The sequence below is a fragment of the Protomyctophum parallelum genome (genome assembly GCF_964188405.1).
Source record: "Protomyctophum parallelum genome assembly, chromosome: 3".
NCBI classification, from domain to species: Eukaryota; Metazoa; Chordata; class Actinopteri; order Myctophiformes; family Myctophidae; genus Protomyctophum; species Protomyctophum parallelum.
The window spans coordinates 40012544-40028400 of NC_139698.1; the positions used below are offsets into that span (position 1 = coordinate 40012544).

General features: G+C 44.7%; 1 protein-coding gene across 4 annotated transcripts in view; it reads left to right on the plus strand.

Annotated features, from left to right (window-relative positions):
- The window catches only part of galnt1 (UDP-N-acetyl-alpha-D-galactosamine:polypeptide N-acetylgalactosaminyltransferase 1), a 66405-nt gene that overhangs the window by 16708 nt on the left and 33840 nt on the right, over window positions 1–15857 (plus strand). For 3 of the 4 annotated variants that reach the window (XR_014569080.1, XM_083761767.1, XM_083761766.1), the window contains exon 2: window positions 10849–10954. The gene's annotated coding sequence lies outside the window, so the exon portion shown is untranslated. Of the gene's footprint in view, window positions 1–10848; window positions 10955–15857 lie in introns of those variants that run through there. The other variant, XM_083761768.1, reaches the window with a different exon arrangement.

A 15857-nucleotide genomic window follows, 5' to 3' on the forward strand; every position in this document is an offset into this window, starting at 1 on the left:
TGCTCCGCCAAACCCGACGATCAATCTTGTAATGTGTGATGCTCCATTATTTAAACACATTGTAGTGTGTGCACTCTTATAAGATTGTGTGTGATAGTACAAGATCTCCCAAACTCCTGTCCTGCATTCTGAGCCCAGCTTAAATGTAAATCACCCTTAAGCCTGATGTAGTGACCAGCTAAGCTGGTCTGCTGGGTATTTATTAAAGGGGAGAAGGGCATTGCAGTCCGTTCCATCCGTGTGTACACAGTCAAATCCTCTGATGATTACCTCTGCTGCTCCGTTTTAAGGAGAGTTTACGTGCTAAACGGCCATTGTGTCGGCTGTTTTTCCTTTTTTTGCCGATGGGTTCCCAGATTGTTGCATCAGCAACACTGACACCTTACATTTATTTTAATTAGGCTAATAGGCTTGTAAATTGTTGATGATGCAAGCATACAGAAATCCAACAGGTCAAGCAGGCCGTGGGAAACTGAGCAAGAAACTAAGATTTCGTTCATGTATTACTGTAATTATAGATACAGTCATTCATAGATAGTGGCTGCAGCAACAATATTATTGCCTATTTGACACCTCCCAATATCTACCTAATCCCTAAACCCACCAGAGTGGTGTACATGCTTGACATGCATGACATTATGGTCCTGCTGATAGGAAAATGTTCGGCGTGTTGCACTTGCATTTGTTCATTTTGATCCCCATTGGCACATAGTCACACTGATTATTCGGCCATGAAAAAATGTGAGCTGTGCACATCTCTAGATGTTTAGAATGTGAGCTGTGCTCATCTCTAGATGTTTAGAATGTGAGCTGTGCTCATCTCTAGATGTTTAGAATGTGAGCTGTGCACATCTCTAGATGTTTAGAATGTGAGCTGTGCTCATCTCTAGATGTTTAGAATGTGAGCTGTGCACATCTCTAGATGTTTAGAATGTGAGCTGTGCTCATCTCTAGATGTTTAGAATGTGAGCTGTGCACATCTCTAGATGTTTAGAATGTGAGCTGTGCTCATCTCTAGATGTTTAGAATGTGAGCTGTGCTCATCTCTAGATGTTTAGAATGTGAGCTGTGCTCATCTCTAGATGTTTAGAATGTGAGCTGTGCTCATCTCTAGATGTTTAGAATGTGAGCTGTGCACATCTCTAGATGTTTCTGTGTTTGGGGAGAAGACCTGGCTCCGTCATATGGTGTGTCGCGTTTATTCCTCTTTAATCTGAGTTTTCAGAAGTTCTTCAACACACACACACACACACACACACACACACACACACACTCACACTCACACTCACACTCACACTCACACTCACACTCACACTCACACTCACACACTCAGGGCTCTCAGTTATGTATCAATTCAAAACACATCAACACATCTCCTAATTATTTTACAACACAACCACACTGTTGAGCTCTGATGTTAGGAATCCTGTCGCAGATTGCAGGAAGCCAGGAATGTTGCGGCTAACAGACGACAGCCGGGGCAGTGCGACCCTGTTAACACAACGGCTGGCCAGGGGGGGGGGGGGAGCAGGGGAAACATGGAACCAGGCAGGAAGAGGATTGTGTGTCGCCAGATGTCACAGGGAGAAAGAGATAGAGAGAGGGGGGGGGGGGGGGGGGGGGTCTGTGTATGTGTATGTAGTTAAATATGTCTGTTCTTGCACTCAGGATACGGTGGAGGAAAATGGTGTATTTGTGTTGTCATCACTGTCATGTTACAGTGTCTATAGTCTAGTGGTCCGTCGTTCTGTTTCCCCTGCTCTCCCCTCTCTGTAAACAGGAAGCAGGAACTCTCTCAGTCTCTCTTTCTCTCTTCATCTTTCTCTTCCCATCTTATCCTTTGCAGCCCCCCCCCCTCCCCCCCCTCTCCTGCCTGCCTCACTGTGAGGGTCTACAGTAGATCTAGAAAAGTGACAGTTGTGTCCCCGGCTCCTAAAGCGTGCGTGCGTGCGTTGCATGCGTGCGTTGCATGCGTGCGTGTGTGCGTGCGTGTGTCTGTCTCCTCAAAGAAGACAGACAGAGTAACACAGCAACGTGTTGTAGTGCATAGGGCCTTGATCTTGTATATTTGCTATTTTCGAAGCACGACACCCACGCAAAACTAAGTATAAATCACCTCATAATGTACCTATTTTGTTCACTCTATTCCTGGCATTCCTGTTATTCCACTGCAGGCTTCCCCTGGAAAACTGTCAAAACGCTGAGGAACGGCCCGCCGTGGGCTTTTGTTGTCTTTCCTATAGTCCTGATTTAGTACTAAGAACTGGTCTCTCTCTCTCTCTCTGTGTGTGTGTGTGTGTGTGTGTGTGTGTGTGTGTGTGTGTGTGTGTGTGTGTGTGTGTGTGTGTGTGTGTGTGTGTGTGTGTGTGTGTGTGTGTGTGTTCGTGGGTGCCTCAAGGCCTTCCTCTCCCACAACATAGTGGAGCGGCCATGGGGTGATGTGGTTGTAACAGCAGGAGATCCTTCCTGCTGCATGCATGGCATAGCTTGGAGTGGGTGAGAGGGGGGTGTGGTTGGCACACAGCTTTGGATGTGCCCCCATGTTTGCCGTCGCTGAGCGTGGCGGGATACTGCCCTCTGTTGCGACACATGCATACACATATAACACAGACAGAGAGACAAGACAGCAGGCCTGGGAAAAGAAGCACAAACAAGCACAGAGATGCAGACATACACTCCCACAGGACTATTTATTCTCTCTGTCAGTCTCCGTCTCTGTCTGGCCGTCTGCCTCTTTCTCTCTATTGTATTTGGTAGCACGTTGCAGTGTTTCGGTCAGATGCTTCATCATGGCCTGTGGGGGTCGGGTCACAGGGTGCTTCTCGTGTTCTTTCTGAGAAGTGATTCAGCTGTCTTTGTTAGTGTTACGGTTACTGTAGCCTTAACCCCCTGCTAGCCTGCTATAGGAGGGAGCTCAAAGGGCTGAAAACTCTGTTGGAGGAGTGAGAGCCATGTTGTCCCAAGGCACTGTAGCCTTCAAAACCTTTTTTTTAACATACTTTGTGAGGTGTTTTCCATGCATGTCTGTCTAGTCATCCCCCCCCCCCCCCCCCCCCCGGCCCAACCGTCTCATCTCTTCCTCTTTCTCCTTCTATATCTGATTCTGTTGCTCCCTCTTCCCCCATCTCTTATCTTCATTTCACCGCTCTTGCACACAGCTCCAAAAGTAACACCAACCAAGTGCAAAATGTGGGTATAGATTTGTCATTTGGCATGTACGTTTCATAAGCCACCTGACAATTTCTTCACATAAAATATCAACGGTTAGTTGAACCCATCAGCCCTGGGGTCTTATAACATGAAAACATTATAGAATATCAGCATCGATGACTCAGTGCGAGTAAGATTTGTAATAAAAGATCAGTCGTGATGGCCCATAATACAGACGACTTTATTGCAAATATCAGCATTGTTGGCTCACCGTGAGTACAATTTGTAACAAAATATTGTCGTGGTGGCCCATAAAATGCGTGACTTTTTTACAATCAAATACGAGCATTGACGGCTCAGTGCGAGTAAGATTTGTAACAAAATATCAGCCGTGGTGGATCAAGTGCACAATTGTATGAACTTGGTGGTGCAATAGATCTCATGTTCTCATAAACATAGTGTTTCATAATCTGTCACTTGTCATGCTGGCATACACTTTATCTCCTATATGTACATAAACTTCTAGACATAGTTAATTGATTGAAACCTTTATTTATTCTCAAAAGAGCATTGAGGTTCTCCCTCATTTTCAATGCTGACGAGATTACATATAGTATATAAAACAATTTAAGACATGCAGGTATAAAACACAAATCAAATCTTCACGTAAGGCATAGAGACATATTATACAGACAGTGAGACAAAACATAAGTTAAAAACAGTTACATATTGAGGTAGGGAGGTTCAGAAGCAGGTTATTAACCCATTTTGGGCGGGAACCCCTTTTGGTGTTTTAAATTGACCATAAGATATTGGGGTATCAATTTTCAATGTTTGCTGTAAAGTGTTCCATGTGGTGGGGGCAAAAAGCAGATTTTTCTAGTTCAGATTGTACGGATGGGACCTCTAGTTTGAGCCCTTCACTTGAACGGGTCTGGTGAGTATTTATTTTCCATTTTAACAGCAACGTGATGTACGATGGTAGCTTTCCATCAATGGCTTTAAAGATAAACTGGTGCCAGTGCATGGTTCTCCTCTCAGAGAGGGAAGACCAACCTACTTTATCATAGAGGGTGGAATGGTGAGCGCTGCAGTTTTCACCTGTGATAAACCTTAGTGCTGAGTGATAAACTGTATCTAGGGAGTGGTAAGGGCAGCATTTCTATAAATTACATCACCGTAGTCCACATAGGATACCACATAGGATATCTCAAATCTCTTTTCATGGTCGCAAGGATGAAATGTGACCCTTTAAAAAGACTAGGACCATAGGGCGACCAGATAACTGAATGGTTAGGGCAGTAAGGGCACATTGGCGCACAATTCAACAGCATGTCTGCGGTACGACTCCCGGACGGCTGGACCACTTGCTGTGGGTCTTGCCCTTGCTCTCTGTCTTCACTGTGTCTGCATAATGCATGAAAATGCAAAAAGAAAAAAGAAAAAGCAACCATAGGATGCTTTTAACTCTATTTTATGATTCATTTCTACAATTTTTACCCTCCCGTTACAAGCTGACCTTTTTTTTTTATTCACTCCCATAATGCGTATGCAGATTAAATATGATATTCTTTATTTAAAGAGGTTGTGTACACGTTTGGCGGGTAGAATTGTTTATCTACCAGACAATCGACTGGTGAGCTAAAAAGTTAATTTTGGACCCTGCTCACACACACCCTTCTCCCTCGTTCCCTCTCTCCTCCCTCAGATTTATGACTGCATGGAACTGTGCGTCACTTCAGGCAAAATGGAAAGAGGCTGGCGAGGGAAAGAGACAAGGCAGCTGGGAGAGGCTGGGGGAACTGTGGGAGTGTGGGTACTACAGAGAGAGTTAGGGAACAAAGAGAAGCAGGAGGGATGTGTGGTTGTTCAGCAGTCTTTATAACTATTGCCCTACTGTGCTCCTTCTTGGCTGCGCAAGAGAGGACGAGGTTAAGGAGTAGGTGACTGGGGTCGAAAGCAGACATTACTGGTGTGTGTAGACTGAGCCATGTTGATGTCATGAGACTGCTGAATGACTGGGTGTGTGTGTGTGTGTGTGTGTGTGTGTGTGTGTGTGTGTGTGTGTGTGTGTGTGTGTGTGTGTGTGTGTGTGTGTGTGTGTGTGTGTGTGCGTGCGTGCGTGCGTGCGTGCGTGCGTGCGTGCGTGCGTGCGTGCGTGCGTGCGTGCGTGCGTGCGTGCGTGCGTGCGTGCGTGCGTGCGTGCGTGCGTGCGTGCGTGCGTGCGTGCGTGCGTGCGTGCGTGCGTGCGTGCGTGCGTGCGTGCGTGCGTGCGTGCGTGCGTGCGTGCGTGCGTGCGTGCGTGCGTGCGTGCGTGCGTGCGTGCGTGCGTGCGTGCGTGCGTGCGTGCGTGCGTGCGTGCGTGCGTGCGTGCGTGCGTGCGTGCGTGCGTGCGTTGCGTGCGTTGCGTGTGTGCGTGCGTGATGTGTAGAATTGCCATGCTGACCTGCTCCGGCCCTCTCAACCCCTCAACCTGCAAGTGGTTAAAGAGGCACACAAATCCTCTGTTTTCATTTAACTCCAAGAGAGTACAGAATACAGATGTAACCTTTGCACACTCTCAGAGTTACAAATGGGTAAATAAATGACCACTGCCGGTTTGACTGTGCACTGTGCAGACTGACAGCACAGCAGCTACACACCCATCCCTTAACACATCATCGCACCAGTCATCTGTTGGCCACCTCTTGGTAGACTTGGCTTTGTGTGAGTGTGAGTATACTGTTGGGACTATGACAGCATGCATCTATCCTGTGGACACAGGTGACCGGCGCAACGTCATTCTCCACAGCTTGGACACATGACACAAATGACTAGGAACCCGCAAGGCAAACTACAACGGAGCTGGTTTGAAGCTGTTGATGACAACAGTTTGTGTGCATGCGTGCGTGCGTGCGTTCTTAAGTGCGTGCGTGCGTGTGCGTTATAGGGTTGGTTCGGTTGGGCAGTCGTCTCTTTTCAGAGATCGTCAGTTGGCATACGGTGGTTGTGGTGGAGGGTCTATAATAAATGATGTACTACTTGCATGGGATTTATGTGACGTCTGCCATCATGCTCTCTGTTATTCCGTTTCATAGCCAGAACCTCACGATGTATGTGGTGTGTTTCCACTTCCCCCATATGCTTTACGCCCAGTCCATAATGATTCATTCAACGCTATCTATCTCTAACTATAAATGCACCTACGTCTGTACGTCTTTAATCCACGTAACCCGAGAACCGTTCGCCCCACTGACTTCAGATTCGACACACGCGTTCCACACCCCCACAGGGAGTGCGGTGCCCGGTGTCGAGTCGGTCGGACCCACGGTTGTCCAATACCGCCCCAAAAAGGCTTCTGCCCGGGCTCTGGACATCCCAGTCATGGCCTGTTCTGACATTCTGACGTCTGCATATTTGGGCATGCCTGACGAATAACTCCATATATGGGCATACAAGGGACACAGACATAATTACTGGTTGGGACATGCATTTCCAACTTGCATCGTTCCAAGTAGACCAGTGCCCAACAGGCACCGCTCTAGTAGGCTTATTACTGGTCACTCGCAGACCTTTTCTTTTAGTTTTATTCTCATAGTTGTAATGCATATTAATAATTATATTATGCATTCTAATGACTGTAATTTCTTCCTAATTATAATACACTATAATCCTTGCAACAAAAGAAATGTCTGTGAGCGTCCAGCAATTGTGAAATATAATACTTATGTTTATAATGGGTTATGAATTATTATTATTGTCATTAAGGATTATGATTATTTATAAGTTCTTATAACTACTCAGTGTTACACTAAGCAGATTATAATGCGAGTATGTTTATAATGCAAGCATATAGCAAGTGTTACTGACAAGGCTTGTTGCCGGGTTTAAAGGGCCATAGAATGATTAATAGATGCCAGATGGAAATAAGTGCTCTTCATCCCTGTTTGCGTCAGAAGCACTGGAGCAGGACCCCATGCACTCACACATCAGTGGACTGGATAGAGATGTGTGTGTAGAGAGTGGGTGGCTGTGGTAGACCGGCAGTTGAACAGAATCTTGTGGCTAACAAACTGCTTGATTGCATGATTCCATATCTTGTCATATTTAATTGCTTAGCTAGTAGGAGGACTATGAAGCAGAAATGGAACAGACAATTCTTGGCTATACGTTCCTTGTTGTAATAAATTCAGTTAATTTTATGTTTTTATTTTCTAGCAATTATAATATTGTTGAAGTCCTACCTCCTACCCTGGTATTTGTGTTTGCAAGGGTCTGCTCCAGCCATGAATTCACAGAGACGGAGCATGCTCCAAATACAAGAGAGACGGTGCGACATGTGTTGAACCATTCCATTGCACAGAATGAATCTGTCACGTGTGACGGTGTGACCATCTCCCTCAGTTCTGAAATCACCACTTAAAACATATATTCTATAGGTACTAGTAACACATTATGCAAGAAACCATTTCTCTTTCAAATAGCATTTGCATGCGGGCTGTATATGTAGGCAGCCTTTTGTCATAGCAGTTCAGTTTCAGTTTTGATAGTCGGATGTACAGTATGTAAGATGGTGCTCACTGCCAGCCTGTCACTGCACTGATCAGCACTTGCACTGGAGATACATTACCGCCAGTTACATTTTATTTCTAACAATCAGTGACCGTACGTGTGTGTGCGTGCGTGCGTGCGTGCGTGCGTGCATGCGTGCGTGCGTGTGCGTGTCCCTGTGAGAGAGTTTGATAGTACAGTAGTGTTGGTATGTAGGCTAATATAATGACAAGGAATTGAGTTACCGACAGCAGTGTACTGTATGTTGTATACAGTTGTTGCTACAGAGGGATGTAGTGGCTGTGTTTGTTGGAAAGCTTCTCAAACATGGCTGGTTTGCTGGGGATAAGCCCCAGTGATGGAAAACAGGTCTCTCTCAATCCCTCTCTCTCTCCCTCTCAATCTCTCTCTCCCCTCATCTCTCTCCCTACATGTCTGTCACATGTATGCTTATAGAACCCCCTGCTTCTATAGACTCACTAAACCATGTAACAATCACGCAAAGGCAGCTGCGTTATGACAGAGAGCAGCAGAGAGAGAGAGAGAGAGAGAGAGAGAGAGACGCAGGGAGTTGGCATGGCATGCATCGCTGCCATCACCACTGCCGTGTTGCTTGGATCTGCTGATTTATTTGTCAGTGTGGATCCGACGAGTATAAATAGAAGCTCTCGCTTGTCCTGCTTCCAAATTGGAGATGGAGATGCGCGTGTGTGTGTGTGTGTGTGTGTGTGTGTGTGTGTGTGTGTGTGTGTGTGTGTGTGTGTGTGTGTGTGTGTGTGTGTGTGTGTGTGAGAGAGAGAGAGAGAAATCGGGACGATGAGTATCCCAGAAGGAGACAGACTGACACCTCTGGTGTCCAGGAACCATCATGTTACTGAGGAGCACATGCACTGCAGCAGAGGCTGTGCGCACACAGCCACCTGCACTTGTTTGTGTGTGTGTGTGTGTGCGTGCATGCGTGCGTGCGTGTGTGTGAGTCGGCTCCGTGTCCAAACACCATGCCAGACACAAATGTGGCACGCATACATAAACACAGGCATTATGCATAGATACCCGTACACACATGCATGTCGTGCACACCGGCTGGTAATAAAAAGCCCCAATGGGCCATAGTGATGTCTTGGCTCTAAGTAGGCCAAGGAACAGAGTGAAGGGCACACAGGCACACACACACACACACACACACACACACACACACACACACACACACACACATAGTCATATTCAGTCAATAACATTTTCAAGTCAAATTCATTCTCTGCAGATTTATCAAAAATAGCACATTAATCCAGTGAAATGAGCACTTCTGAGAATATGTCAGTGGGCTGTCCCTCCAATCTCCTCTCTCTCTCTCTCTCTCTCTCTTTCGGCAAGGCATTGCAAAGAGAGCCTTTGGTGCTGCTTGACCTGTCTGTGCATGGTAGGAGAAGAGGTTTGGATAGATGGAGGGTTTACAATTACATCACTACAGATGGACCTGTCTGTGCATGGTAGGAGAAGAGGTTTGGATAGATGGAGGTTTCACATCACTACAGATGGACAGTGAAGCCAGTGACATGCACTATTCAGTATTTTAGCTGTGACGTGAGCGCCCCCTCCTGAGATACTTCCGGGTCCTACTTTTGTGTCGCTTTTGTGTCCCCATGGAGTTATACTGTGACGCTCCATCGGACTAAATCTGAGACGAAAACAACCACGAAAGTCTAATTTTACTGCTTTCCTCGCAACAACAAAGCTGCGCTGCTCTCCAAAATCTGGCTGTGACAGGCCGTCTGCCCCACATGGAATACTATCGCCATTTTATTTGATTGTGTCAACTAAATCCTCATTAATGCAAACTAGATTCAACATACTCAAGCCTGCACACATTGTAAATATCCCCCGAAATATTTTACCGAGCAAATGGACTGTTGCCACCTTCAATAATAATGATAATAATAGTCTTTATTGTCTCCACATCATATATTTTTGTTGTCATGGACACTTGTACAAAACATTAATAATTCTACTCGAGTTGGAAGCATTAAGACCCATTTTAACCCTCTATGGCTTCCTTTCTGAAAAATAACGTCAATTTAAAAAGATTCACGCGTTTAGATATTCTATTTTACAATGGGATGCGGACGGGAGCTGGTGCCACTTGGACCCGGACGTAACGTAGCACTACAAAATGACGTCGGACTTAAATACTGAATAGTGATTGACCGTGGCAGAGCTGACAACCCGTGGCCTCTGTTTCTCTGAGGGACAGAGAACCACAATGTAATTTCCTCTCACAAAGGAAAGCGGTGGTGGAAAATATTTATGTGGCAGCGTGCCTACTAGGGGTGGGCACCGAACCTCCGGTGAAAAAAGCTGATCTACGAGCTCACTAAATCAGCAGGTTGCAAAATGGGGGCAAATTGTTCCAACGGCGTGATTTTCCGACGTTGCGTTGGTCTGACTCGCCCCATTACTAACTCCATCTCTATTCCCTAACCCTAAATGCAGCGCCCCTAAGTCGGAGTAACAAGAAGGCTTTAGCTACAGCTAAGCTAACCCAGACTCACAAAAATCCTAACGATACCCATCCCTAGTGCCTACCGACATTAGGACTGTGTGTGTGTGTGTGTGTGTGTCAGTGCTCTATGGTGTTCAGTGCCAAATCAACCCCTCCGAGGGCCCTGGAGCTAAGCGTACACCATATCAGAAGGCCACATGCATGCGTGCTTCGCGCGCATGTAACAAAACTAAGAATGGCACTTTTTGCGTTTGCGTGCCCAGTGAATGAACGAGCGTGCGTTCAGCGCACCGCCAGCACTATCGCCACTGCTCCCGGCGACTATGTATGAATATGGTTTCGACGGAAGCTGTACCTGTAAAAAGTCTCTCGCACGGGGCCCTGCAAGCTGCGGGCCCTGGAGCTTAAGCTCCACTAAGTTCCATTGCATTGTTAATCCGGGCCGAGCGGAACACCGTGTTCTGCTCCCCACATCTATTGGGCACAGTGCATGACGTCATCCTGGGCAGCCTGTAGTCCCTGAGGTGCGTTCAGAACAACCGCAGGGTGACAGTTCATTTCTGGGGCTTAAAAAAAGAACTTGAATGCAAAGAGCCATAAATAATAATATAATGCTGTCCCTCTCTTTGTATTAATGAATGTCTCTCTCTTCCTGTGTCTGTCTTCAGGGAGCATGTCTGAGTGACAAGCGAGGAAGGAAACGGGATCTGTGAAGCTCCCCCTTCTGTTGGTGGAGTGCTTCTGGCCGGAGGCCCCTTAATCTCATCTGTACAGGTAAGATGCACAAAGCCTCCCTGTCCCTGACTGTGTTGCTCTGAACTATACTGCAATGGTCCTCAAACCTTTTCATTTCAAAGACCCCCATGGTTGGTATGCATTAGGTCACGTATACCCCCATAACTCAGAGAGTGTACAAATGGAACCAAATGGTTCCTATTAACTATCAATCGTTTCGCTGAGGAGCACCTGGACTGCCCGACCCCACTTTGAACCACTGAGTTACAGTGATGGTCCACTTATAAGAGAGAATTGGAAGGGAGTCAAGGACCTATATATGAATATGAACGCTTCTAGAGAGACTTTAGCGTGAGCTGCGTGACCAGCGCCAGGTAAGAATGGAAGATTAAAATCTGCCATATCTGCTGGCACTCTAGCGCCTATATTTTGAAAGATGCTGGCGGCTACAGAAATGTTAAAGGACAACTTTAGTTTTTTTCAACCAAGGTTCATGTTTTAGGTTGAGAAACTAAAAGGTGAGTGTTAATTTTCTTTCATTTGCTGCTTTCTTTCATTTTGGGGATTTTAGCAGTTTTTGACAGGGGGGCGGGGGCATTCGAGCATGGGGCTAAATATGTATTTTTTTACCAAATTTGATGGTGATTTATTTATTTATTATTTACTATAGTCCTAATAAACCCCTAGGAAATTACATCTGGCCACAGAAGATCACATGATCTACTGAATGTGAAGGTAGCCTACTGCGGGAAGTCTTATACTGTGTGTATAGGCTCAATATGTCAGTTTGTCACATTCAATAGATCCTGTGATCTTTTGTGGCCAGATGTAATTTCTTGGGGTTTATTAGGACTATAGTAAATAATAAAAAAATAAATCGCCATAATATTTTGTAAAAAAATACATATTTATCCCCATGCTCGAATGCCCCCGCCCCCCTGTCAAAAACTGCTAAAATCCCCAAAACGAAAGAAAGCAGCAAATGAAAGAAAATGAACACTCACCTTTTAGTTTCTCTAATAACAACCTAAAACATGAACCTTGGTTGAAAAAAACTAAAGTTGTCCTACATTTTCAACAACTCTGTATGGAGGGTCTTTAAACAGAGCTATTGTCTGTCTGTGTGATGCGTTTTGCCTTCTCTGAACTGCTGGGAAGTTTATTCAAGCTGGTTTCCAGTATCTGTTGGCCAAGTAAAGCAACAGGTCCTCCTCCTTGCTTCCTCTGACTTTAACTCAGGATGGTGTTGAGCCAGATGTGCCTTCAATATGGTTGTATTAACTCAACACTTTACTTTGCTATGACAAGAGTTCACATACAGTATTAGTCATATCAATCTTTGCGTGGCCTTTTAAATAGCAAAAACTATTTTGAAACTGGTCAAGCCTGTGTATCGTCTGTCATGTTTTCACTTACATCTAGCAAGCAAAAAGTGTTTTACAAAAGTCGGCCTCCTGGTGGCCGTGTAACAAGACGTTCTGGATAATTTGGGGCAGAGATTCATCGTTGGCATCTAGGGAGTGTGTGTGCAAAGTTTGGCATCGACCGGGTTAACGGTGCCGGAGATTAGCTGGTAACGGACGGACGGACACACACACGGACGGATGGACGGAGTGCAAAACATACTCTCTCCCCAGGCCTTCGGCCTGGTGGGACAACAATGCATAATACAAAATGGGATTACAACCCACGCATAGCAATAAAAAAATAAAAATAAAAAAGCCTCAGTATATTTAATATAGCCACTTCTTCACCATTTTCATTTTTTCACTCATGTGTACCGTTATATTTAATCTAATATGTAACTACCGGTAACTTCGTATGTATCGTCGCTATCGGGTGGAAACCTCAGATGTCCAAAACTGTTACATTTCAGGATTAAAAAAACAGAAAGGTTAGCAGATCTACAAGCTCAAAACATGTTGCTTCGCTCCGTGCTTCAAGCTTATGGATCTGCAAATGTGGATGCTTTGGTGTGAAGCTGGTATGATCATTCATTTACCAAAAAACCCCACAAAAAGTTAGAATTATCGAGATAAGAGGTTTCTGCCTGACAGCAACAATTTTCAACTACGGGCCCATGACATGTCACAGCATATTGTATTGAATTCCCATCCGGTTGATTATTAAATGGCATTTCAAAAGACAGCTTGTGTAAGCTACATGTGTGATGTCATGAGATTGATTGACCAGTGGTGGAAAAAGTACTCAAATGTTTTACTTAAGTAAAAGTATCAATACTGCAATGCAGACATACTCCGGAATTAAAAATGTACTTGAGAAAAAAAGTACAAAAGTATTGGTATCAAAATGTGCATGTGTCCCTAGCGATGACATCAGGGAACGACAGCTTTCTACCTCTGGTCTGCTTTGAGGCAGGACTCCAGAGAAGAAGGGAAGATTTAACCTCATTGTCAGCTCTGTAGCAGTGGCCGGCAAACTGTGTTCTTAGACAGACTATTATGTAGTGATATGGAGCATATACAGCAAAAAGAAAATACTGCCTCATAGTCATAACGCACCAGGGCCAAAGTTCTATTACAAAGCTTTTATCTCGACTTGATATGCCTTGAGGGCTTATCATCATTAATACTCAACACTGCATCAATTTATACAATTTAATTGTTTCAATTTATTAATTTGCTATGCCAATGATCTAGTAATGGGAATACGAATGAGCTATTCTTCTATTTTTGAGGGCCACTAGACCCATCTGTCCATCTTTTAGTGTATGTGCACAAACTTTGTCCTATACAAACATTACATTCCCATTGATAATGAATGAACAATTTTACGTCATAGTGTAAACACAAACATTGCGTAACGTAAACATTGATATGTTATATAGGCTTTCAACTCTCAACTGTCAATAAGAAGTCGGCCATGATGATGTACGATGATAAGAGCGCCCCTCACTTCACACGGGTGTGATTTTTGATTTACACTGCAGGTTTAATGTTTGTCTTTATAGTTCAAAGTTTGTTTTGTAAACGCATTGACAATGAAGGGAAAATGTACGTCATATTGTGTCGTTTTCGTCATAGTCTCTTTATTGTTAATGGCGTTTAATGTTTGTTGGCACCGTTTGTTTTACATCAACCTTACATCACCTAATCAACAAGAGTTAGACTTTAATATATTAGCGCCCCTCACTTCACACGGGTGTGATTTTTTACCTATACCATAATATTGAACCACGAATAATCTATCATGGATTGGGTCAATGGCAAGCAACGTAATTGCCATTGGTAAACACCAAAAACTCTTGATTCAACATTTTCACATTATGTATGCGGAAGAAAGCAAACAGATAGCTCCCATCCTCTCTTAAGCCTGTTTGAGCCTTTGAGCTGTGGGAAAGTCCCCCTGGCAACGAAAATGTATACAAGAAGTCCTTTATCCCAAATGCCATCAACTCGACAAAGTGAATGATGAGTTGCAGCTACAGACATTGGCATGGATTCTATCACCTAGTACATGTGTTTGTTTACCCATCAGCTTTTTATGCTTTTTTTTTAAGCGCAGTCAAATGTCCACCCTGGTGGACAATAAAGTACAGAAGTGCTGACGTCACTCCCGTTACCCCTGGCTCACAGAAGTAGGCTATTTGTTCTATTGAATTTCCCAATGGGAAATCATATAAGAAACAGTCAGCCCGGCAATACCGTGTCGTTGATGATATTGAGTTACATTTGATAACGTCTGTGTCTGGACATCCAACTTTGGTGACCTATTTATTTATTAATTTTTGACCCTGTTGGCCTTCCACATTGAATGTCATATTGATTGTATGATGTCATATCTCTGTGGCATCATATTGACTTCCAAATTTAAAATGTTATTCCTCTACTTTTAACAGTATATAATTACTGTTTAAAAAAAATTTAAACGTTTAAAACGAATTTACAGTAGTTCCTTGGCCTACTGCCAAGAACTTTGGTGGCTGGTTTACTGAGAGCCACAGATACACTCTTTTAATCTAGACGGCTCGCCCCATAGGAGGCGGAGCCACAGTGTAATAAATTCACTCCACTGGCTGGAAAAGGCTATGGTGGCATAACTCCTGCTTGGCGGCCATGAACAGCAGTAGTAGTAGCAGCAGCTCAGACTCACTGACACACACCTGCTGGGTCAAACAGCTCAGGCTGCTGGTAATGTCATTTGATGCGTGCATGGCTGCATGCACATGGTGGCATTTTGCCATGGTGGCATTTGTTCACACGTGGCCATGTGTTAACACCAGCCATGTGCATTTGTGTGGAACTTTTGGCTAATTGATGACTGTGCAGCTGCGCCACAGGCATAGCTCTGATCAGTGTCATCCTGACCCTCACAGAGGGTGAACACACACCCTGTGTGTGTGTGTGTGTGTGTGTGTGTGTGTGTGTGTGTGTGTGTGTGTGTGTGTGTGTGTGTGTGTGTGTGTGTGTGTGTGTGTGTGTGTGTGTGTGTGTGTGTGTGTGTGTGTGTGTGTGTGTGTGTGTGTATGTGTGCGCGTGTGTGTGTGTGTGTGCGTAGGACGTGCGTGCGCGAGTGTGTGTGTTTAAGGGTGATTTATACTTAGCAGATCTTTAAGCTCGGGCTTGTGAGCTGCTAGTAGAGCTGCTATTTTTGGTGTGTGACACCTGTGCACCTTAGTGACCTTACAACAAAGTATAAAATGACCTTTGGACAGCTGTGACAGTGTGAGTTATTGTGGTCCTATAGTCTTCTTTTCTCTTTCTTTGAACTGCGCCCGGGCCAGTGTAATAACTGGATGTGGGCCGCACTACAAATACAGAACATATGAACCTATGCTGCAGCATAAATCATCAATAAAGTTAACATTTGCGAGACAAAGGTTGGTGTCTGATTTGTCGATAAAGGCCTTTGTGTGAGCAATGTCTATTCACATTCACGTGTGTGCATGAGTTCTGTTTCGATGTGTGATCACTCAGCGTCA